Below are 23,784 nucleotides of genomic sequence, written 5' to 3'. Positions count from 1 at the left end.
CAGATCCAGGTGGGTGATCTGACCCCTTGGCGATGTTGAGGGCCCAAGCCCCTCCTGTGCCTTTGCGTGTGGGAGATGGCATCCCACCATGGCTTCTGGGTCCGTCAGCCAGCCAGTGGGGAGGGAGGAAAGTGATGAGAAAGAAAGGGCACTGCCCTTCCTTTTCAGAGCATGACCTCAAAGTTGCCAGATGACATCCCTTTGGTCACCAGCTGATCACATGCCACACTTAGCTGACAGGGAGTTTGAGGAACATACATAGTGGAGCTTCTAGTACCAAAGGTACAAGAAGGGAAAGTGGATTTTAGGGGGCAGTTGGCAATCTTTGCCATGAGATCTAGATGAAAAGGGGCTGGGGAGCCTGTGTCATGTGGGCAAGGATGGCCTTCCTATGGGGACCTGCTGGGAGAAAAGTGTTGCCAGCTGGACTTCTTTTTGTGAGGGGCCTAGAGCAGAGGGGCCAGAACCCCCTTGGCTAATGCCGTCACGCTGGACTCCCTCCCCTCTGGTCAAAGGTGGAGGGTCTGATTCTCCCTCGCCTTGACCAGAGGCCCTTTGGAGGTCATCATGGAGCCCTTCTCCTAGGAGCATCCTGTAGCATCAGGGTGAGGTTCATTGAGGAGCACCATATTTTCCCCTTGGCAGGGGGGCAGTGGGGGGAGAAGATCTGTGCTGTTCTCTGAAGAGGCAGAGGAGGGTCACATCTCCATCCCTTAGAGAGGTCATTGAGAAGGTCAAATGTAATGTGAGTAGGGTTGAGGCAGGGAGGTCAAGGTTTGCCAAAAATAGGGGAAAAAGAGGTTTATTTTCAAACGTGACCTAACAATTGATAGATGGCTTATCCCTTTGGTCATCAGTTGGTCACAGGTCACATTTAGCTGACAGGGAGTTTGGGGAACATATGTAGTAGAGCTCTTCTCTGGAGGTGGGAATCTCCATGTGGCTAGAGGCTGACAGGCAGCCTTGTGGGTCCAGTGCTGACTCATTCATTCACTCATTCATTGATTCACTCATCCACTCAGTGTCTGTTTATTAAGTGCTTACCATGGATACATCGGGTACCATGTTCCGTGTGTGTGAAAGAGGAAAGAACAAGATGGGCACGGTCCCTTACCTCTGTAGCTTATAAGCCTTGTTTTCCCCGGTTCCCTTTCTGCCTCCCTGGGGAGGAGAGACCAGGCCATCACAGCTCTGAGAGAGCCACCCTGTGACTCAGAGCCCAAAAGGCCCTAAGGGAGCCCGTGAACACATCTGATAGGCCCTCACCTCTGAGCCCGCCATCCTGGGGTGGCTGGGGTGCAGGATGGGCCAGAGTGCCGGAGGGGAGGGCAGTGGAGCATTGGAGGTGCGGTTTCACTTCCCTCTCACACCAGGCGTGGAATCGGATTTTTCTCAATTGGTGAGTTGTGTGACTTCTGTGAGCTGAGGGGAGATGTCCTCACTCACCCCTCCTCCAACTCTAGCTTTCCCTCCAGTGTTCCAGGTTGGATGGGATCTCTCCTTCCCATTCTTCCCATTACCCGTGGCCCTAGTTCACCAACTGCACCTCTTTGCTCCAGGAAAGAAGGTGGTGTGGCAGTTGGAAATCTCTGTGGAGACAGTTCCTCTGTGAGGCCTTGGTCTCTCAGACTTCTCCCTGGGACTTGGCTTCCTGGGCCCCTCTTGGCCTTGCTGGAAGAGAGGCCCCCCTGCCCTGGCCTGCTTGGAGAGCTGTCAGGCTCCCTGTTTCCTCTCACAGTTAGATCCCAGACCTCCTGTCTGCCTGTGTGCATGGGTCACTCTCACTTTATTCCCCAAGGCATGGCCTCATGCAGGCCCTGCTTTCCTCCCTGGACTTCTTTTTTATTTTATTTTATTTGACTTTATTTTTTGAGATGGAGTGTCACTTTGTCACCCGAGCTGGAGTGCAGTGGCGTGATCTTGTCTCACTGCAACCTCCACCTCCTAGGTTCAAGTGATTCTCCTGCCTCAGCCTCCCAAACTGTGGAATTACAAGCGTGAGCCACCATGCCTGGCCTGCTTGCCTGGACTTCTGAGTGGCCCCAGCCTCCCAATGTCACTTCATGCTTTCCTGCTACTGAACAGTGCCAGTGGCACGGCTAAGGAGAGGGACCCTCCTCATTACTGAGGGCGGACTGAGATCCTCACAAGATGCAGGTTCTCCGTCCATGTCACTGGAGGCGCATAAACCCCTCTGCTTCTTCCATACACCAGCTGTGTTATCAGGGTGAATTCTTTTTTTTTTTTTTTGAGACTGAGTCTTGCTCTGTCACCCAGGCTGGAAATGCAGTGGCGCGATCTCCGCTCACTGCAAGCTCCACCTCTTGGGTTCATGCCATTCTCTTGCCTTAGACTCCCAAGTAGCTGGGACTACAGGTGCCCGCCACCATGCTTGGCTAATTTTTTGTATATTTAGTAGAGACGGGATTTCACCATGTTAGTCAGGATGGTCTCGATCTCCTGACCTCGTGATCCACCTGCCTCAGCCTCCCAAAGTGCTGGGATTACAGGCGTGAGCCACCGCACCCGGCCATGGGGTGAATTCTTAACCTCTCTGTGCCTCAGTGCCCTTATCTGTAAGTTGGAGATAATAATAGTATCCACCTTACAGGGCTGTTAGGAGGATTACACGAGTTGTTAGGAGGCTTTATGCACATACAGCACTCAGAACAGTGCCTGGCCCTAGTAAGTGTATACATTAGGCTGTTATTATGACACAGGTGTTTGCCTGATGTAAACACTGGCAAAACTTTTAGGCCCCAATGCTAGTATATCAACCTAGGGATCTAGGCAAAATAAAATAATAAAACCTTCAGAGTCAGTCTTAACCTACAGATTCCCCCATTGTACAGTTAAGATGGTCAGTGGCAGGGTCAGGGCCCTGCTTGCATCCTGTATTTTTTGCTTTTAGTGTTGGATTTTGTACTTAGTGGGTGTTTAATAGATGATAGATGGTGGATGGATGAGTAGATACAGACTGGCATTTACAGGTACCCAAAGGATACGGCTGCCCTAGTTATTATAATATTTAAATAGTACCAGTTCTCACTATTCTCACCAGTTATATTCTGTACAGTCATCACGAACACAAAACTGGTGAACACTGGCCCATTGCTCCTAGGGGAAATACAGGGTTAGGTTTCTGTGAGCCACTGGTCACAAGATTTTCATCAACTAATCAATACATACCTTTGTTTTCTGTGTGTTTCTGTTTAAAGACACCTTATTGAATATATAGTTGACTCATTAACATTGAACTCATGTCCCACAGCACGATAATTCATGCCCAAACAAACCTGATCTAATGTATTTTCTCTGTAAGGCGCATACAGTCATCTTGTACTTAGAAACATTCGCCAGCACGTCAGTCCTAGGCTTGGGGGCCATTTTAAACAGCAAAATCAATAAAAAAGCCAGCAATGCAGAAAAGGTGGCACTAAGTAGACTGTGACAAGGACACTTGTTTACATTACGAGAGCTGAAACAGGCAGAGCACTGCCCTGTCCCACCTCAGCCAGGAGCATGCATGTTGGGTGACTCAAATTTTTCATGGCTGGCCGGGCGCGGTGGCTCACGCTTGTAATCCCAGCACTTTGGGAGGCCGAGGCGGGCGGATCACGAGGTCAGGAGATCGAGACCATGGTGAAACCCCGTCTCTACTAAAAATACAAAAAAAAAAAAATTAGCCGGGTGTGGTGGTGGGCGCCTGTAGTCCCAGCTACTTGGAGAGGCTGAGGCAGGAGAATGGCGTGAACCCGGGAGGCGGAGCTTGCAGTGAGCCGAGATTGCGCCACTGCACTCCAGCCTGGGCGACAGAGCGAGACTCCATCTCAAAAAAAAAAAAAAAAAAAATTTTTCATGGCTTTGTGCATGTCTGTGAAAGATGACAAAGCACCTCAAGTATTGATTTCGGGGTCACAAATTTTAGCAAGGAGGCAAATTCACAAACACAGACTCCATGAATAATGGGGATTGACTGTACCTGTACATGGTCCCCCTCTTAGTCCTATCCCTGCAAGATGCAGCCATCTGCATATCTACTGCCTGGCCCAGCATGGGGCCTCCAGCACCCTGAGCCAGCTCTTAGGCCAGCGCCATCCCACTTGTTGACTCTCCCATATCTCCCCTGGTGGTATAAATGTTGCTGCCCTGGCTGCACTGGCGGAGGGGTGAGGAAGCCCTGCCCTGCCACCTTTCCCCTTACGCTGCTTCCCCACTGCACATGGGGCCTCCCTTGCGAGCCAGACCCATGCATGTGTAAAGGAAGGTGGATGACACACAAGCAGAGGCCACCTGTGACTGCTCCAGGCCAAGTGCTGCATCAACACCTGGGGAAGACCCCCTGGCGGTTTGGGGGAGCCTGTTTTGACCTGATCTTTATTTACCCCTCAAAGGAAGTAAATAAATAGCTCTTTGTGTCTCTTTGTGGAGGTACCTGTACCACACTGGATGTGCCCGCTGCACACCGTTAAAAACCATGACCCAGCCCCAGAGGAAGTGGTAATACAACGATTGTTTATTTTCCATTTATTCTTTTTTTTTTTTTGAGACGGAGTCTTGCTCTGTCGCCCAGGCTGGACTGCAGTGGCGCGATCTCGGCTCACTGCAAGCTCCGCCTCCCAGGTTCACGCCATTCTCCTGCCTCAGCCTCCCGAGTAGCTGGGACTACAGGCGCCCGCCAACACGCCCGGCTAATTTTTTTGTATTTTTAGTAGAGACGGGGTTTCACCGTGTTAGCCAGGATGGTCTCGATCTCCTGACCTCGTGATCCGCCCGCCTCGGCCTCCCAAAGTGCTGGGATTACAGGCTTGAGCCACCGCGCCCGGCCTTATTTTCCATTTATTCTTATATCTCCTCCCCGCCTCCATCCTCCACCCTTTTTGTGTGTGCTGAGAGGTTTTCTTTACCAACCTGGGATCCAATCATTTGTTCATTCATTTCTTCATTCACTCATTCCGGTGTGTACTGAACCATCATAGTGCTAGATACTGGTAAATATGAAAGATATTATAGGAGAAAGTGAGGGTGCTTTGGCCTGTGGATTCAGGCCAACTTGGATTCAGATCCTTGGAACTATTTCCTGGCAAGATGATCGTGGATCTCTCTCAGCAGAATCATGGGCAAACTTCAGCCTTGTGGAACTCAATCTGCAAATTGAGATCATACTGTCTCATCTCACAGGACTGTTTCAAGGATTAAAGACAGAGCAGTGATTTCCCCATGGTCAGCACTTAATATGTGATACTTGCTTCCTTTAAGCTAGCAAGGTGGTAACAAAGTTTGGAATTTTCCCTCCGTCCCTCTTCCCTGTGGCTGCCAGCCTCCTTCAGCCCTTTATGGGCACCCACCTGGATTACTGTGCATTTCTAAAGCTCAGAGACTGTTAGAGGCTTCCTAGGGCCTGCAAAATCAAATTCACCTTCTATTGGTGTTCTGTTCTCCTAGGATCTGGGCTCAACTCACCTTTCCAGGCCTTTACCCACAGCGAATCTTTATAACTCTCTCCCTGCTAGCTAGATCTGATAGATCCTGGGGTGTTCCTGCTTCCATTGCTTTGTGCACACTGTCCCCCTTCCTGGAATGCCCTTTATCCTCCTCTCTCCGTCCAAACTTGACCAGTCTTCAAAGCCCAGTTTAAATCCACTCAGCTCCTCCTCCCACGTACCCTGCCTCCTGGGTGGTGTTTCCTAGTGTGTCTTATATGTGGATAACAACACCTATTATTGTCCTTACTAGACTAGGAGCTCTTTGAGGACAGGCTCTGTGTCTCATTGGTTTCCACCCTTCTCTCATTCATTCAGCACATGTGAAGGATGACTGCTGTGTGCCTTTGGGCCCGTCCGTGTTTCTCCAACAGTGCCCATCACTCTGTGGGATATCCTCTTAGGAAAAGATGGTCCAACAAATGAGTGAGGGGAAACAGAACAGAAGGTGGCAAATACTAGCCCCCCTTATTCACAGATCCCTAGTGGATGCCTGGAACAGCGGATAGTACCAGACTCTCTGTATATTATGTTTCTTCCTATACGTACATACCAATGATAAAGTTTAATGTATAAATTACGTTCAGTAAGAGATTAACCACAATGACTAATAATAAAACAGAACAGTTACATATTGTAATAAAAGTTGTGTGAATGTGGTCTGTTTCTCTATCTCTCTCAAAATATCTTTTTGTACTGCACGATGGGTAACTGAAACCAAAGATAGTGAAACTGAGGCTGGGCGCGGTGGCTCACACCTATAATCCCAGCACTTTGGGAGGCCAAGGCACGCAGATCACCTGAGGTCAAGAGTTCCAGGCCAGCCTGGCCAACATGGAGAAACCCTGTCTCTACTAAAAACACAAAAATTATCCGGGCGTGGTGGCACGTGCCTGTAATCCCAGCTACTCGGGAGGCTGAGGCGGGAGAATCACTTGAACCCAGAAGGCAGAGGTTGGGGTGAGCTGAGATTGTGCCATTGCACTCCAGCCTGGGCAATAAGAGTGAAACTCCGTCTCAATAAATAAATAAAGTGAAACTGGATAAAGCGGGTGACTGCTCATGAAGTCTTGGGGTGCTGGCTCTCTGTGCTGTGGGAATTCTGAGGGAAGGGGAGTAGGGGAGGCTACGGGTGAGGGGAAGGCTTCCCGGAGAGCCGAGTGGTCTTTAGAGGTGAACTGGTAGAGTTTGGAGGGCTGGGATGCAAGGCAAGGGCAGGGTAGGAGCCATGACCATCTTGGCAAGGCCAGGGACTCTTGCTTCAGCCCCTCACCATCATCCAAGTGTCTAGATCTGGGGAGGGCATGTGGATGAAGGCTGGAACCATACAGAGTCCTTCCGGAGCAAGGGAGGACAGAGAGAGAGAGAGCCAAGAACCTTCTGCATGTTGGGTCAGATGCAGGCGCCACGAAGGGCTAGGGAAACGTGCATTCATTTATTAAGACTTTGTTCTGGCCAGGCGCGGTGGCTCACGCCTGTAATCCCAGCACTTTGGGAGGCCGAGGCGGGTGGATCACGAGGTCAGGAGATCGAGACCATCCTGGCTAACACGGTGAAACCCTGTCTCTACTAAAAATACAAAAAATTAGCCGGGCTTGGTGGCGGGTGCCTGTAGTCTCAGCTACTTGGGAGGCTGAGGCAGCAGAATGGCATGAACCCGGGAGGTGGAGGTTGCAGTGAGCCGAGACTGCACCACGGCACTCTACCCTGGGCGACAGAGCAAGACTCTGTCTCAAAAAAAAAAAAAAAAAAAAAAAAAAAAGACTTTGTTCTTTAAGGTTTTTCTTTTTTTTTTTTTTTTTTGAGACAGAGCCTCACTCTTGCCCAGGCTGGAGTGCAGTGGCGCGATCTCCACTCACTGCAAGCTCCACCTCCTGGGTTCATGCCATTCTCCTGCCTCAGCCTGCCGAGTAGCTGTGACTACAGGCACTGGCCACCATGCTCGGCTAATTTTTTTGTATTTTTAGTAGAGACGGGATTTCACCTTGTTAGCCAGGATGGTCTCGATCTCTTGACCTTGTGATCCGCCCACCTCGGCCTCCCAAAGTGCTGGGATTACAGGCGTGACTCACTGCTCCCGGCAAGGTTTTTAAAAAAATTATAAAATGATTATTTTTAGGAATTTGGACAATATGGAAAATAGGAAAAAGTTAGAAAAATCACCCATAGTTCTTATCACCCGAAGACAGCCCTGGTTTACATTTTGTGATTTCCTTCTAGTCTTACATCTTTATTAATTTAAAAATTATTAATTTTTAGATTTAACTTTTAAATTAAATAGTAAAAATTGTAATTATAAATATAAAACAAACTTCCTTATTGTAAAAACACATTACAAATAGGAAGAAAATAAAAGTTCAAATTCCACCCCAATCATTAAGTCCTATCCCTCAGGGAAAATCAGTGTTAAGGGTTACTAGATGTCCTTCTGAACCTTTTTTTCTGTACCTACAAACTCACTGATAGTTTCATTCTTTTAAAATAGGATCATAGAATACTGTTCACATGCAATCATTTCTCTTTTTACAAAGTTAGGACCATTTTGCATGCCTGGTGTTATATTTCCTTTCCTTTTTTTTTTTTTTTTTTTGAGACAGAGTCTCGCTCTGTCACCCAGGCTGTAGTGCAGTGGTGCGATCTCAGCTCACTGCAACCTCCACCTCCCGGGTTCAAGCAATTCTCCTGCCTCAGCCTCCCAAGTAGCTGGGACTACAGGTGCACACCACCACATCCGGCTAATTTTTTGTATTTTTAGTAGAGACGGGGTTTCACCATGTTGGTCAGGCTGGTCTCGAACTCCTGACCTCAAGTGATCTGCCCGCCTTGGCCTCTCAAAGTGCTGGGATTACAGGCGTGAGCCACCGCTCCAGGCCTACATTTCCTTTCTGTTTTACATTTTTTATGTTACGTGAATTTACTTAAGTATCTGACATTATACAAACTGAATCCACATTGATGATCTACTTATTTATAGATTGCAATTTTATAACAACTGTTAGAAAATATGGAGTAGTTTGCCCCAAAACACAAGAATATCTAATCTGTACATTTTAGAACATGACTTTAATGTTCCATTGATTAATCAAAATGATTTGAAAACCTTAACATTTAATATTTAGTTACAGTATTTAAAAAGTAGTGGGAGATATCTTTTTCTTTTTCTTTTTTTTTTTAACATGGAGTTTCGCTCTTGTTGCCCAGGCTGGAGTGCAATGGCACGATCTCGGCTCACCACAACCTCTGCCTCCTGGTTCAAGTGATTCTCCTGCCTCAGCCTCCCGAGTAGCTGGGATTACAGGCATGCTCCACCACACCTGGCTAATTTTGTATTTTTAGTGGAGATGGGGTTTCTCCATGTTGGTCAGGCTGGTCTTGAACTCCTGACCTCAGGTGATCTGCCCGCCTCGGCCTCCCAAAGTGCTGAGATTACAGGAGTGAGCCACTAGGCCCGACTGGAGATAGCTTTTTCAATTTTGTGTCAGGTATATAAAACTAAAGGAAAAGGCATTTTTCTGAGATCTCTCAAGTGAAATAAAAATGGCCTCTCAGGTGCTCACTTCGGTAACACATATACTAAAATTGGAACGATACAGAGAAGATTAGCATGGCCCCTGCGCAGGGATGACATGCAAATTCGTGAAGCATTCCGTATTTTTTCCTGGCTAACACAGTGAAACCCCGTCTCCACTAAAAATACAAAAAAATTAGCTGGGCGTGGTGGCAGGCGCCTGTAGTCCCAGCTACCGGGGAGGCTGAGGCAGGAGAATGGCGTGAACCCAGGAGGCGGAGCTTGCAGTGAGCCGAGATTGTGCCACTGCACTCCAGCCTGGGTGACAGAGCAAGACTCTGTCTCAAACAAACAAACAAATAAAGGCCTCTCAGGCGAACATTTTACTTTTATTTATTATTTATTTTGAGGCGGAGTCTCATTCTATCACCCAGGCTGGAGTACAATGGTGCGATCTCGGCTCACTGCAGCCTCCGCCTCCCAGGTTCAAGGGATTCTCCTGCCTCAGCCTCCTGAGTAGCTGGGACTACAGGCATGTGCCACCATGCCCGGCTAATTTTTGTGTTTTTAGTAGAGATGGAGTTTCACCAGAGTGGCCAGGATGGTCTTGATCTCCTTACCTCGTGATCTGCCTGCCTTGGCCTCCCAAAGTGCTGGGATTACAGGCGTGAGCCACCACACCCGGCCACATTTTGTTGCTAAAATATAAAATGTTAATTATTATTTTGGAAAAAGTTAAAATTTCCAGCCTTTGCCTTCTACCTACACAACATTTTAATAAACTGCTTTTTGTATGTCAATATATAGATTTCTTAAATGCCTATGTCACATTCCACCCATATTTTACTCAGGTCATCGCACTATTTCCAGACACTTCTGTTTTGGGCTAGGTCCATGAGACACAATGCCTGCCTTCTGAAGCTCACAGGCTGATTGGGACCCCACAACTTGACCAGTTTCCACTTAGTGCAATACATGGCAGTAGTGGATCTTGTGCTGGATGCAATGGAAGCTTGCAGGATGTGGGGTGGCTGGGGATGCAGTCAAGGAAGGCTTTGTGGAGACAAGACATTTTTGCAGTGGATCATGAAGGACAAGCAAGAAGTCCCAGATGCAGAGGCCAGAGGACTGAGTGGAGAACTGCCAGCAGCAATGTGACTCATTATCAGCCAGCTCCCCTGGTTCTGTGGTTTGTTTCTGCTTTTCCTTTAGAGATGACAGATTCTGCGAACAAGAGCTCCAGCTGTTTATCAGGGGCCCTCCCAGGCCCCAAGTGCCAGGGGCTCCCACTCCCTGCTGGAGAGGCTGTGGGCCCCTGATTAGGGAGACAGCTGAGGCAGGGGACCATGGGCACTGCAAGCGGGAGTACTGGCAGGGCAGAGTGAGGGACAGAGGTGGAGACCTGCAGGATGCTGTGTTGGGGAGGGCCAGGGCAAGGGACAGAAACAGACCTTGTCCCTCTGTACTCCAGGACATGCCCCTGCCCTCCTCTGCCTGGTGAGATGCTGCTCTATCAAGGCCCCTTCAGATGTCACTCCTCTGTGACTCCATTCATTTATCTAACGTTTCCCCCTGGCATCATTCAGAAATAATTTTTCTCCTTTGCCCACTTAGCAGGTCATTATGTTGTAGTTGAGAGTGTGAACTTTGGAATCAAGAATAATAATAGCAGACTGGGTGTGGTGGCTCACGCCTGTAATCCCAGCACTTTGGAAGGCCATGGCGGTCGGATAACTTGAGGTCAGGAGTTTGAGACCAGCCTAGCCAACATGGTAAAACCCTGTCTCTACTAAAAATACAAAAATTAGCCAGGCATGATGGTGGGTACCTGTAATCCCAGCTACTCGGGAGGCTGAGGTGGGAGATTGCTTGAACTTTGGAGCTGGAGGTTGCGGTGAGCCGAGATGGCGCCAATGCACTCCAGCCTGGGCAATAACTCCGTTTCAAAAAAAAAAGTAATAGATAGTAATAGCAGCTAACATTTATCAAGCATTTACCATATGCTAGGCACCGTGTTGAGTGTTGTGAGTCTACTTTCTTATTTAATACTTCCCAACCGTCAGTGAGGTAGGAATTATTATTATCCCATGTTGTAGAGGAGGAAACTGAAGGACAGAGATATTAGTAAACTTGAATTATCACAGCAGAGATTCAAACCCCTGTCTGAATCTCAATTTCCTCATTTATAACACAAAGATGAAAATAATACCTTTTTATGTTGGCCAAAAGATACAAAAATTCAGCTAGATGGGAAGAATAAGTTCAAGAGATGTATCGTACAACATGGTGACTAGGGTTAGTAAAAAACATACTGTGGCCGGGCGCAGTGGCTCACACCTGTAATCCCGGCACTTTGGGAGGCCGAGGCAGGTGGATCACCTGAGGTCAGGAGTTCAAGACCAGCCATGTCAACATGGTGAAACCTCTTCTCTACTAAAATACAAAAATTGGCTGGGGGTGGTGGCACACAGCTGTAATCCCAGCTACTCGGGAAGCTGAGGCAGAATTGCTTGAACCCGGGATGCAGAGCCTGCAGTGAGCTGATATCACGCCACTGCACTCCAGCCTGGGCGACAGAGTGAGACTCCATCTCAAAAAAAAAAAAAAAATTAAAAAATAAATAAAATAAAAACGTATTGTATACGTGAAAACTGCTATGAGAGCAGTGTTTATGTTCTCACCACACACACAAAAATATGTGAGGCAATGCATATGTTAATTAGCTTGATTAAGCCATTCCACAATATATATATATTTCAAAATATCACATTGTGCTGGGCACGGTGGCTCACGCTTGTAATCCCAGCACTTTGGGAGGCCGAGGCGGGCGGATCATGAGGTCAGGAGATCGAGACCACGGTGAAACCCCGTCTCTACTAAAAATACAAAAAAATTAGCCGGGCGTGGTGGCGGGCACCTGTAGTCCCAGCTACTCGGAGAGGCTGAGGCAGGAGAATGGCGTGAACCCGGGAGGCGGAGCTTGCAGTGAGCCGAGATTGCGCCACTGCACTGCAGCCTGGGCGACAGAGCGAGACTCTGTCTCAAAAAAAGAAAAAAAAAAAAAATCACATTGTACACAATAAATATGAACAATTTTTGTCAATTTAAAAAAACAATAACTTTTTTTTATTTTTTGAGACGGAGTCTCGCTCTGTCGCCCAGGCTGGAGTGCAGTGGCGTGATCTCTGCTCACTGCAAGCTCCGCCTCCCAGGTTCATGCCATTCTCCTGCCTCAGCCTCCAGAATAGCTGGGACTACAGGCGCATGCCACCACGCCTGGCTAATTTTTTATATTTTTAGTAGAGACGAGGTTTCACCGTGTTAGCCAGGATGATCTCCATCTCCTGACCTCGTGATCTGCCCGCCTCGGCCTCCCAAAGTGCTGGGATTACAGGCATGAGCCACTGCGTCCAGCCGACTTTTTTTTTTGAGATGGAGTCTTCCTCTGTCGCCTAGGCTGGAGTGCAGTGGCGCGATTTAGGCTCACTGCAACCTCCAACTCCAGAGTTCAAGTGATTCTCCTGCCTCAGCCTCCCGAGTAGCTGGGACTACAGGACACGTGCGACCATGCCCCACTAATTTTTGTATTTTTTAGTAGAAACGGGGTTTCACCATATTGGCCAGGCTTGTCTCTAACTCCTGACCTCATGATCCTCCCACCTCGGCCTCCCAAAGTGCTGGGATTACAGGCATGAGCCACTGTGCCTGGCCATAACTTTTTTTAAAAATAAAGTATTTTTTTGCAAGGGTAGTTGCAGGACCTGAATGAGGTAATGTATGTCAAGCACTTGTCACATAGTCCTCATTCAGCTAATGTCGACTCCCCTGCCTCCTGTTACAGCCCCCATCACTCACTCAGAATCATCAATCCTTGGGTGGTGCTACTTTGAGTTTATATGCATGGCAGAGTGGTTAACGGTGTCCATTCTGGAGCTGGACTGCCTGGGTTTAAAAATCCTCGCCCAGATTCATGCTAGATATATGACCTTGAACAAGTTCTTTTAACCTCTTTGAGCCTCAGTTTCTTTATCTAGAATATGAAGATAAAAATAGAAGGATTCTTATAGGATTAAAATGAATATGTGTGTGTTTGTGCATGTACATGTATATTTGCTATTGATATTGACTAGAAATTTTTGAGGGCAGAATCAATTTCAGGAAGGTGTCACCTGGGTTCTCACTGCCTTAGTGAAGATATGTATGGCTGAGTGATCCAGATGATGGTATAATAACAAGGATAACAAATATATATGTTGGAAATACTTATTATAATAAGAGATTTTGAAAAATGTAATGAATAAAATGAAAATGAAACACTACTCAGAAATAATCACTGTTAACATTTTGGTATATTTCCTTCTAGCCTGTCACCCAAGCTGGAGTGCAGTGGCTTGATCATAGCTCAATGAAGCCTCGAACTCCAGGGTTCAAGCCATCCCCCCACCTCAGCCTCCCAGTGCTGGGATTACAGGCATGAGCCACCATGCCCAGCTCCTTCCCATCTTATTTTTATGTAGACAACTATTTTCCTATAACTGGGATCAAGTACTGTGTTACGGTTTTGTGTCCCCCACTGAACTGGTATGTAGATAAGATGAGCATTTTCCAATGCCATTAATATATTCTTTGAAATAGAGTTGTTAATGGCATTTTGTTTTGTTTTACTGATTGAAAGACTATACACTAAGGAGTTAATATATTGTTGCCATTCTGGAGATAGGGAGGACTTTGTTTGTTTGTTTGTTCGTTTTTGAGATGGAGTCTCACTCTGTTGTCAGGCTGGAGTGCAGTGGCACGATCTCGGCTCACTGCAACCTCCGCCTCCCGAGTTCACGCCATTCTCCTGCCTCAGCCTCCTGAGTAGCTGGGACTACAGGCACGCACCACCATGCCCAGCTAATTTTCGTATTTTTCGTAGAAATGGGGTTTTACCATGTTAGCCAGGATGGTCTCAGTCTCTTGACCTCGTGATCCTCCTGCCTCGGCCTCCCAAAGTGCTGGGATTACAGGTGTGAGCCACCGCGCCTGGCCCTGAGTCATTCTTGAGTGAATGGCTTGGAGCTGGAAGGGACTGCTGAAATGTAGATCGAGAGAGCCAGAAATTAGATCTCAATAGGCTGAACTAATGATGAAAATTTAAAAATATAAAATTCAACAAGAACAAAGTTTATTCTGAAGTTAACAAAAGGATTCTGCAAAGCAATCACCTCAAACCTCTCTTGTTAGAAGACTGGGTGTGAATTACAAATAAATTATAGAAATACAGGATAGGTGAGATGTGGCTTAACAGTTATTTATTTGCTCAACATGTATTTATTGAATGTCTACTATGTGCCAAGACTTGTTTGTTCTAGGTGGTGGGGATTCAGAACAAGCCAACACCCCTGCCCTCTTATAGCTTACATTCTAGCAATGTCTAGAGACAGTAAATAAGCAAATGAACATACAATGGGATGTCTCATAGTGAAAACTGCTGAGACCAATGGCAGTTAACCGTGGTTCACAAGAGAAAACCACGGTTTAAGTTGGCTCTAAACTCAGGAATCAACTCTGTGATTCAGTTTTGAAAAAAAGCCTAACTCTACCTTCGGCTGTGTGAATGGAATGTCCAGCACTTGGGAGATCATGTTCCCTCTGCTATCTGATTATCAAGTTGGATCCTGGGGCACTGCATTTACACTTTAGAGAGACACTGATGAACTGGAACTTATTTAGGAAAGGATGACTAAGATCATTAGGGGTCCCGTATCGCGCCTAAACAGCCAATAGGGCCAGGATCAGCGGGCAGAGGCCTCACTACCCAGAAAACAGGACTGGACCAGTGGGTAGAGGCTGCAGGAAGGAAGGTTTCAGCTCAGTAGGTCAAGGAATGTTCTAGTGGTCAGAACTGACCAGTAATAGAACAGGCTGTGAGAGGGGGTGACTTTCCCATCTCCGGAAGTATATAAGAAGAGCCTGGGGCCGGGCGCGGTGGCTGACGCTTGTAATCCCAGCACTTTGGGAGGCCGAGGCGGGCGGATCACGAGGTCAGGAGATCGAGACCACAGTGAAACCCCGTCTCTACTAAAAATACAAAAAAATTAGCCAGGCGTGGTGGCGGGCACCTGTAGTCCCAGCTACTCGGAGAGGCTGAGGCAGGAGAACGGTGTGAACCCAGGAGGCAGAGCTTGCAGTGAGCCGAGATCGCGCCACTGCACTCCAGCCTGGGAGACAGAGCGAGACTCCGTCACACACACACACAAAAAAAAAAAAAAAAAAAAAAAGAAGAGCCTGGATTCATCTGTGTCAGGATAGCATATAATGAATCTGGTAGAAGCTTGGATCAATTTGTATGTGCAGCTCCTTTTAGTTCCAGGTCATACTATGCATGAGAAGAAAAAAGGATTTTCTGCAAAGATCTTGTAATGTACATAATTCCACACTACCCACATTTTAATAGCCAACAACCACCAAGGGCATAAGCAGAATTCCAGCATGTAGAAATTACAAGTTCTCAGAATTCCTTCACTCATCGCTTTATTTTATTTATTTATTTACTTGAGACAGAGTCTTGCTCTGTCTCCCAGACTGGAGTACAGTGGTGCCATCTCTGCTCACTACAACCTCCACCTCCCGGGTTCAAGCGATTCTCCTGCCTCAGCCTCCCGAGTAGCTGGGATTACAGGCACGTACAGGCACTGGCTAATTTTTTTGTTTTTGTTTTTGTTTTTAATTTTTGGAATGGAGTCTCTTTCACCCAGGCTGGAGTGAAATGGTGTGATCTAGGCCGGGCGCGGTGGCTCACGCTTGTAATCCCAGCACTTTGGGAGGCCGAGGTGGGTGGATCACGAGGTCAGGAGATCAAGACCACAGTGAAACCCCGTCTCTACTAAAAATACAAAAAATTAGCCGGGCGTGGTGGCGGGCGCCTGTAGTCCCAGCTACTCCGAGAGGCTGAGGCAGGAGAATGGCATGAACCCAGGAGGCGGAGTTTGCAGTGAGCCGAGACTGCGCCACTTCACTCCAGCCTGGGTGACAGAGCAAGACTCCGACTCAAAAAAAAAAAAAAAAAAAAAAGAAATGGTGTGATCTTGGCTCACTGCAACCTCCACTTCCCGCCCCCACCCCACCCCAGGTTCAAGTGATTCTCCTGCCTCAGCCTCCCAAGTAGCTGGGATTACAGGCACCTGCCACCACACCCAGCTAATGTTTGTATTTTTAGTAGAGATGGGGTTTCGCCATATTGGCCAGGCTGGTCTCCAATGTTATGCTTTACAGAAATGAAAACAAAGTCCCAGATCATGGATTATATTCAGTTGTCCTGTCTCCCCAAGTTTTGTTTAACCTGAAATGATTTCTTAGTTTTTGTCTTCCATGACATCAACATTTTTGAAGAGTGGGCAAGGAACTCTTAAGCAAATTCTTAAAAAATGAGCTAATGCAGCTGGGCATGGTGGCTCAATGCCTGTAACCCTGTTTGACAGGGCCCATCATGCTCCGAATTTGACAGATGAGGAAATGCAGGCATGGAAAGGCTACCTTGCTCAGGACCTTACCTCAAGACGATCCTATGACATTTTCCTGGTGTATTTCCTCCTCGCTCTGAGTCTTTGCAGGTTTCTGTAGAAGGGAGCTCAGCGCCAGTGAGTGCTGTCGTCGGTGGCCTCCTACTCTGAGATTTTCAGGGCTTGGGAGTACCCCTCTCCCTCCACTGCCTCAGTTTACACCCATCTATTCATGGCTGTCTGCATTTGCAGGTGGAGGGCTCAGTACTCTGCATCTTCAATTCTGGGGTGGTGGAGGTAGGAGGATTTTGGTCCTTAATGTTCACTGCTTCCTTCCTTCCCACCAGAGCAATTTACTAACGCCTTGTATCTCACACCATGCCTGAGTTTCTCCAGTTAGGGCCCGTTATGTCAAATGTATCATCTCCTGCAGAGTGTGTCAAAAATACATAATCCCGGACCCCACTCCAGACCTCCTGAATCAAAATCTCTGGTGGAGTGACCAGGGCTTGCCTCTTTAATAAATTCCCAGTTAGTCAGGTGTGGTGGCTTGTGCCTATAATCTCAGCATTTTGGGAGGCTGGGGCAGGAGGATTGCTGGAGGCCAGGAGTTTGAGACCAGCCTGGGCAACAAAGTGACATCCCATCTCTACAAATAAATTTTTAAAATTAGCCAGGCATGGTGGCCTAGGTACTTGCTGTGGTCCTAGCTACTTGGCAGGCTGAGGCAGGAGAATTGCTTGAGCCCAGGAGTTTGAGGCTGCAGTGAGCTGTGATTGCACCAACGTACTCCAGCCTGGGTGACAGAGTGAGATTCTGTCTCAGTCAATCAATCAGTCAATGGAAATTCATTCATTCATTCATTCATTCACTACCAGTTATTCTTACAGATTTGAGAATCACTTTTGAAAGCCTTCATTTGATCCTTGTGAAATGACTGATTGACTGCTTGGATGAACTCCTGAAGTGTTTCTATGGAGGACAGACCAAGAGGAAACTTAATATTTCCTCTCAGTTTTCCTGTGAAACTAAAACTGCGCTAAAAAACAGTCTATTTAGAAAAAAAAGAAGAAGATCGTTGCCTATAGAGGAACTAAAGAATGTTGTGGAATGTTGTAGGGCTTCACCACCCGGAACCCCCTCAGTGCTGATGGCAGTGATGTCACTTTCAGTAGGAGAAGGTGTCTGAGCAGGTCCCAATCTATCTGACTCCTGCTGACCTTGCCGAAGCTCTGAGAGCCTGGGGGTGACAGAAGACAGTTGCTCCACCCCGCAGAGGAGCACAGCTGTTTCCCCAGCCCCTCATTCAGCCACCTGAAATCATTCACAGTTTTCCTGTCAGTTAACCCGGCCCTGCTGCAGTGTGGGAAGGGGCCCTGCTAGATGGGGTGGGGCCATGTTTCATTTACTATCGGGCTTGGTGTCTTTCCTTGGGCCTCAGCTGAACAGGTGCAGGCCGAGGCAGCTGGGTGAAATGAGGACAATCTTCCTCTCCCTTCCTCCCTCCTCTCCTTCCAACTCCCTCCCCTAACCCAGCCACACGAAGCCAGATCCCATTTCCTCCCCCTCATTCAAAAGCTTCACTCCCTACTCTGTCCTCCATGCTGCAGAGGGCAGTGCCCCAGGGCAGGGGACACAGTTACGGGAAAGTGGAAAGCAGTGGGTTTCCACTGCCCCCCTCCCTTTCTGTTTTATTTGGGGGGCGTGTGAAGAGATGGAAGTGTTGTCATGAGAAGAGAGGGAGGGCTCTCCCAGGTACTACCTAGGTCACTGACTTTGCTTGCAACCTCTAAGCTCACAAAAGAAACCACTTATGAAGTTGATAACCCATCCCCTTCAGGGCTGACTCCTGCTTGTCCTCTAGGAGAAGGAACATGGGGGTGCCTGAGGGATGAAGAAATCACACCCAAATCCACATTCTAGAGCAAAGGTTCTCCAAGCTTAGGCTGCATTCCTTGGAGGGCCTGTTAAACACTGATTGCTGAGAGATTCTGATTCAGTAGGACTGACTGGGGCCCAAGAATCTGCATTTCTAAGTTGTTGATGCTGCTTCTACTGGTATAGGGACCACACTTTGAGAATCACTATTCTAGGGCTTCCCTTAAGGTTTTGTTTGTTTATTTTTTTGGAGACAGGGTTTCGCTCTATCGCCTAGGCTGGAGTTCAGTGGCACAATCTTGGCCCACTGCAACCTCCACCTCCTGGGTTCACGCGATCTGCCCACCTTAGCCTCCCGAGTAGCTGGGACTATGGACATGCGCCACCACCCCCGGCTAATTTTTGTTTTTTGTGTTTTTGTTTTGTTTTGTTTTGTTTGTTTTGAAACGGAGTTTCGGTCTTGTTGCCCAGACTGGAGTGGAATGGTGCCATCTTGGCTCACTGCAAACTCCGCCTCCCAGATTCAAGTGATTCTCCTGCCTCAGCCTCCTGAGTAGCTGGGATTACAGGCGCCCGCCACCACACCTGGCTAATTTTTGTATTTTTAGTAGAGACAGGGTTTCACCATGGCCAGGCTGGTCTTGGCCAGGCTGGTCTTGAACTCCTGACCTCAGGTGATCCGCCCACCTCGGCCTCCCAAAGCCCTGGGATTATAGGCGTGAGCCACCGCTTCTGGCCCAATTTTTGTATTTTTTGTAAAGACGGGGTTTCACCATGTTGCCCAGGCTGGTCTTAAACTCCTGGGCTCAGGCAATCCAACCGCCTCGGCCTCCCAAAGTGCTGGGGTTATAGGCATGAGCCACCACACCCAGCCTCACCTTAAGGTTTCTGATAAGTAGGCCTGACCTAGGCACAGTTGAGGGAAGAGCAGTCCACTCAAGGAAGTTGAGCCCCCAGCAGTGACCCTTATCACTCAGGCTCTAATCACAACACTTCCCCCTTACACTTCTGTATAGCTTAGCTACATTTGGATGGGACTCTGGCTTAAGAGAAGAAGGCGGAAAGAAGACTCTCTCTGTCTGCATGTTCCCTATCCCCACGGGCAGCCCCCCTCCAAGCAATACCTCCTTCCATCTTGAACCTTTTGTTTCTAGAGCTCCTTTCCTGCCAATTATAGGGAAAGAGATGCCCCTGTGTTCCCTGAAGTTTACCTTTCAACTATATTCTGTGAAATGTTAGGCAGTGGTGACTTGGGAGGGATCCACCATGAGGTAGCATGAAACTGCTCAACTATAGATAGGAAATGTTCCTGCTTCTGTAAAAACAACCAACCATAAAACCATAAACGAATATATACATAAGTATTTACGTGCACATAGACCCTTTCCAGACCAATCAACAGCAGTTAGCTCTGTTGGAAGATTTCAGCAGGATAGAATATTTCACTCTTTATTTTCTCTAATCCTACATTTTAACAAGCCCATCTTACTTTGTAATTAAAAACCAGCCTACCTTACTTTGTAATTAAAAATGAACACACTGCAAGTAAAAGAAAATGGTGCAGCTCTGGAAAGCTGCACACTAAGCTGTTGACAGTGGGGACTAGGGGGTGAGGCTGAGGGTTCTGTCACTTTATACATACACACTCTGGACTGTTTGAATTTGTCTCAAGAGGTACTTTTTCTTTCTTTTTTTTTTTTTTTTTTTGAGACAGAGTTTCGCTCTTGTTGCCCAGGCTGGAGTGCAGTGGCATGATCTCAGCTCACTGCAACATCTGCCTCCTGGGTTTAAGTGATTCTCTTACCTCAGCCTCCCGAGTAGCTGGGATTACAGGCACCCGCCACACGCAGCCAATTTTTGTATTTTTAGTAGAGATGGGGGTTTCGCCACATTGGCCAGGCTGATCTCGAACCCCTGACCTGAGGTGATCTGCCCACCTCGACCTCCCAAAGTGCTGAGATTACAGGTGTGAGCCACCGCGCCTAGCCAAGAGGTACTACTATTTTTTATATTAAAAAATAAGGTAGAGATATAGGCAATAAAGGAAACAGAACAGCCTCCTTTCTTCTTCTCCCCACTTCCTCCAGCCCCCGGCTCCCCCGCCAGCTGCTGTCCCCAGCCTTCACACCCTGCCAGCTGCTCTGCCGGCTCATTTCTTCCTGTCACCGTCAGGTTTCTTCACTGAGTGGCCTTCACCTGCTGTCTCCATTTCTTCAACAGCCACTCTTTTTATTTTAAAGCAACATTATGTGCTTTTGTTTGTGGATCACTAGCATTCCAAAAAAGAAAGAAAATCCCATAGACTTTAAAGCAGCATCCGTGAGCTGCTCTCAATCCTCTCCAGCCCTTTCTGGCTCTCACAGCACACGCATGTCCTTTCATAATTGTAATCTGCACAAATGCTATTTTGTGTCCTGAACTTTTTTACGTCACCTAATTTTATAAGCCCGCCTATGTATGGACACAGCATCATTTTTTCTATGAATGGTACTATGGTTGCTTAGCCAGGCCCTGATTGTCAGACCCTTGGGTAGTTTCCAATTTTCTGCTATTTATTCATTCACCATTTAACCCCCTGCATTTGGGCTCCGCCTCCTGCCAGTTTTTAAAAATTGCCCGTTTAAAGGTCAGTGCTATCAGACTTCCCTCCAATTCTACTAGCCTCTGCTCAGTCCTTGACTAAGCCCTTGTCCTGACTTCAATTGGACTTGGCCTTACTGGCCACCCTCACGGCCATCCACCCACCCATCTGTCAAGCTCTTGGTGAAATCCCAGCCTCCCTTCATTTCCTTTTGTTCTTTTTCTTTCTTTAATCATTTTTAAAAACACAGACCTTTTTACATTTTTGTTGTAAAACGACAAAACAACCAATAAGTGTACAATATAGAAAGTAAAAACATGTTGTTTCAAATGTTAAAATTGACTTATGAAGCATATATAAAGAATATAAGTGCATATATATGTATGTAGGTGTATATAGACATGTGTGTATGGATATTATGTAGTATAATAAAACTAAACATACTTACCCTGCAACTTGAGAAATATGTCACCAGTTATATAGGAGCTTCCTGTGTTCCCTTTTCTGTGTCATCCCCCTAACAAATCTCATTGAGATACTACGAATTGTGTTCATTTTATCATTCACCTAATTAATTTTTTTTTTTTTTTTTTTGAGACAGAGTCTCGCTCTGTCACCCAGGCTGGAGTGCAGTGGCACGATCTCGGCTCACTGCAAGCTCTGCCTCCTGGGTTCACACCATTCTCCTGCCTCAGCCTCCCGAGTAGCTGGGATTACAGGCGGCTGCCACCACGCCCGGCTAATTTTTGTATTTTTAGTAGAGACAGGGTTTCACGATGTTGGCCAGCCTGGTCTGGAACTCCTGACCTCGTGATCTGCCCACCTCCGCCTCCCAAAGTGCTGAGATTACAAGCATGAGCCACCATGCCTGGCCTATACTTTATTTTTTAGAGTAGATTTGGGTTCACAGCAAAATTGAGCTGCAAAAGTACAGAGTTCCCATATAATTCCTATCCCCACACGTGCACAACCTCTCTCACTATTGACACCCTGCACCCTAGTGATGTATTTGTTACAGGTGATGAACCTACGTTGACATATTATCACCGAAAGGCCAGCATTTACCTTAGGGTTCACTTTTGGTGTGCATTCTTTGGTTTTTGACAAACATATGACATGTATCCACCATTGTAGTAATATACAGAATACTTTCACTACCCTAAAAATCCTCTGTGCTCTGCTTGTTTGTCTCATGCTTTCCCCTAATTCCTGGGAACCACTGGTCTTTTCGCTCCCTCCATAGTTTGGCCTTTTCCAGAATGTCATCTACAATCATGCATCACTTAATGAGGGGGTTACGTTCTGATAAACGAGTTGTCAGGTGATTTTGTCATTGTGTGAACATCATCGAGTGTACTCACACAAACCTAGATGGAATAGCCTCCTACTCCCCTAGACTATATGGGATAGCCTATTGCTCCTAAGCTACAAACCTGTATGGCAAGTTACTGTACTGAATTCTGTAGGCAACTGTAACACAATGGCAAGTATTTTGTCTATCTAAAGGTGGAAAAGGTAGAGTAACAATAAGGTATTATAACCTCATGGGACCACCGTCATACATGCAGTCCATTGTTGACCAAAAACTGTGTGGCATATGACTGTATTTGGAGTCATATAGTATGTAGCCTTTTCAGATTGGCATTCTTCACTAAGTAATATCCATTTAAGTTTTCTCTATGTCTTTTCATGGCTTGGTAGCTCATTTTTTTTTTTTTTTTTTTAAAGACAAGAGTCTCACTCTGTCGCCCAGGCTGGAGTGCAGTGGTGTGATCTTGGTTGACTGCAACCTCCATCTCCCGGGTTCAAGCAATTCTCCTGCCTCAGCCTCCCAAGTAGCTGGGATTACGGGCACCCACCACTATGCCCAGCTAATTTTTTGTATTTTTAGTAGAGACAGGTTTCACTGTGTTGGCCAGGCCGGTCTCAAACTCCTGACCTTGTGATAGTGAACCACTGCGCCCAGCCAGCTCTTTTTTTGGAGGCCAAGGTGGGCAGATCATCTGAGGTCAGAAGTTCAAGACCAGCCTGGCCAAATCGTGAAACCCCATCTCTACTGAAAATACAAAAATTAGCTGGGGGTGGTGGCGCATGCCTGTAATCCAGTTACTCCAGAGGCTGAGGCAGGAGAACTGCTTGAACCCAGGAGGCAGAGGTTGCAGTGAGTTGAGATGGTACCACTGCACTCCAGCCTGGGCAACAGAGCAAGACTCCATCTCAAAAAAAAAAAAAAAAAAAGAAGACATGAGCTTAACAAATATATGGATATATGGAAAAATGTTCAGCATCACTAATCATCAGGGAAATCCAAGTAAAACCACAATGAGGTATCATCTATGCTGTGAGGATGAGGAGAAAAGGGATCTCATAGACTGTTGGTGGGAATATAAACGATTGCAGCCACTACAGCAAACATTATGGAGTTTCCTCAAAAAACTATAAATCAGACCAGGTATGGTGGTTTCCACCTGTAATCCCAGAGCTTTGGGAGGCCAAGGTGGGGAGATCACTTGGAGCCAGGAGTTCAAGACCATTTTAAGCAACACATCAAGACCCTGTCTCTACAAAACATTTTTAAGCCAGGCATGATATAGTGTGCCTATAGTCTTTGTTACTTAGGGGTTTAGGTGTGAGGATTGCCTGAGCCCAGGAGTTCAAGGCTACAGAGAGCTATGGTTGTACAACTGCACTCCAGCCTGGATGAAAGAGTGAGACCCCATCTTTAAAAACAAAAATAAAAACAAGGCTGGGCACAGAGGCTCATGCTTGTAACCTCAGCACTTTGGGAGGCTGAGACAGGAGGATTGCTTGAGCCTGGGAGGATGAGATTGCAGTGAGCCATGATTGTGG

General features: G+C 47.1%; 1 protein-coding gene and 1 non-coding gene across 2 annotated transcripts in view; both read left to right on the top strand.

Moving 5' to 3' along the window:
- The window catches only part of CCND3 (cyclin D3), a 102,392-nt gene that overhangs the window by 19,110 nt on the left and 59,498 nt on the right, over window positions 1–23,784 (top strand). The window lies entirely within an intron of this gene.
- LOC129473908 (U6 spliceosomal RNA) lies at window positions 9,033–9,139 on the top strand. The gene has a single exon (XR_008654419.1). It is a non-coding gene; the product is annotated as a U6 spliceosomal RNA (small nuclear RNA).

This window comes from Symphalangus syndactylus, chromosome 23, assembly GCF_028878055.3.
Source record: "Symphalangus syndactylus isolate Jambi chromosome 23, NHGRI_mSymSyn1-v2.1_pri, whole genome shotgun sequence".
Taxonomy (NCBI): Eukaryota; Metazoa; Chordata; class Mammalia; order Primates; family Hylobatidae; genus Symphalangus; species Symphalangus syndactylus.
This window is presented reverse-complemented; position numbering and strand designations above follow the sequence as displayed.